Source organism: Phalaenopsis equestris, unplaced genomic scaffold, assembly GCF_001263595.1.
Source record: "Phalaenopsis equestris unplaced genomic scaffold, ASM126359v1 Scaffold000233, whole genome shotgun sequence".
NCBI lineage: Eukaryota > Viridiplantae > Streptophyta > Magnoliopsida > Asparagales > Orchidaceae > Phalaenopsis > Phalaenopsis equestris.
The window spans coordinates 609,928-611,943 of NW_018164675.1; positions in this window are offsets into that span (position 1 = coordinate 609,928).

A 2,016-nucleotide genomic window follows, 5' to 3' on the forward strand; every position below is an offset into this window, starting at 1 on the left:
TATATATATATATATATATATATATATAGTAATGTTATAAGATATTTATAATTAATTTTAATATTTACTATGTCATTCAACCTCGATTAAACTAATAAACTTTGAACCTCTCATTTATGCTTGTTAAATGTGTAGAGCTTAAGCCAATATCTCTAGTTTGTAACAAATAGTAAGTTTCTTTATTTATTGTGTTAAAGAAAGAACAAAAGATATTGTGCAATTTGTTGAGCTTGTTGAATTCTCACACTAGTTGTAGTTTCCCAAGAAATCCCTTCCATTCACTTGTGAGGTAGTCATGAACATTTGTAAAATAATTTTAGATTTCAACACCATATCTTCTCACAAATTACAAAATGTCTCATTTAATGCAATTAATTCTAGTTGCATGCAATTTATACTTCTCCATGTGATTTGAAATTTTCTTTTTCCTAATTTTCATTTGCTCTTATATGGATGTTGAAATTGCATGCCATTCTCATATTGGCTCTGAATGAGTAGTGATACTACATGAATAAATTTTCATTATACGGCACAAATCTGAAGGCATGACATTGATCTCGAGATGATCTTTTGAATAAGAAACATTCAAACTTCTATTAAAAATCACCCAAGGCTTCAATTTCGGCAAACTTATAGTCACTAATCGGCTCGACAAGGCAAACCCAATCGTACCAAAATTGACCCAATTTGAATCAAATTAATCCTTGATCAAGCCATTAGACCGCTTTTGGAGGAGTATCGGGCATATTTAGAAAGTTATGCAGATGTTGAATCTAACGAGCTTGTGGTTGAATCAAGCGTCTCGCTAAGGTGAATCAAGAGCCCAAGATTGTAAAATTTCAACATCATTAAGACACTCAAATGTCCATTAAATGTCATTTGATCAATAGAATCTCTCTGGACCATCAAATGAGAATGGTTTATATTCCTTCATTAATTGCAACTGATATTTTATAAATAGAGTCTCTCTTTTTATGAGGGGAGATAACTTAAAGCTTGATGAAGACTAAAGCTTGGAGAATGAGCTAAAGTTGTCTGATATTCCTGCAATCGTCAACCACCACTCGCTGGTCGCCAACGATGACCATCTGTCGTCGTCTACTCATTGCGACGAAGCATCATGCGTAACAACAACTGGCGTCGCAGGGTCATGAAGAAATCTGCAAAGCGGCACATCATCCTGAACATCGAGCTAACCCAAATAATAGTGTGGAAATTCTACCCAAAGACTCTGCAACAATGCATCTCAAAGATGTGGTAACGACGCATCTCACATAAGCTTATGCGGCTCCCGTCTCCGTCCCTCACAGCCTACGAACATCATTAATACTCACCATTATGGTCTACGTTAGAAAAAGGTGCAAGCTGAGAATAGGAAAGTAACTACAAGATAAGGGATTGCTCTGTTCTTCCTTCTAGTGAGAAGGTTTTGGGTCAAGGGCTTACGTGATCTGGAGTTGCACCTGGAGAACAGTCGGTGGAGAAGTCCAAATGAAGGGTGGTGAACTAGTAACTATTAGGATGGAATTGAATAGAAGTTGCTCCTAACAATGTTTTGAAAATTGAATCGGATCTGTCGGTTCAGTCATTTTGATCATGAACCGGTGACCGATCCAATCCAAATATATCAAAGAATCTACGTTGCAATTGAAACACCCAAAGCCATTTAAACCACTGGTCGAATCGACAAATCTGCGAACTTGTTTAGCTCGCATTGGAGTCCAAGGACGGTGCGACAACCATACCGATAAAATTTAATCCCAAGGCTGAAAGCCCATTTGTTATTACAGTTGTTGTATGTCTTTCAATTTAAAAGAGACGCGTATCAAAGTAACAGAAGAAGATTTAAGGATACGGGACTAAAATATAAAAGTTAAAATAATTTAATGATCTTTTTCTTTGTCCTTATTTGCGCATACATGGTTTTAATTTTTCTTATATTATTTTCTTCTATAGTTTAGAAAATGGTGAAGTGCACATAACCAAATATTATATATATATATATATATATATATA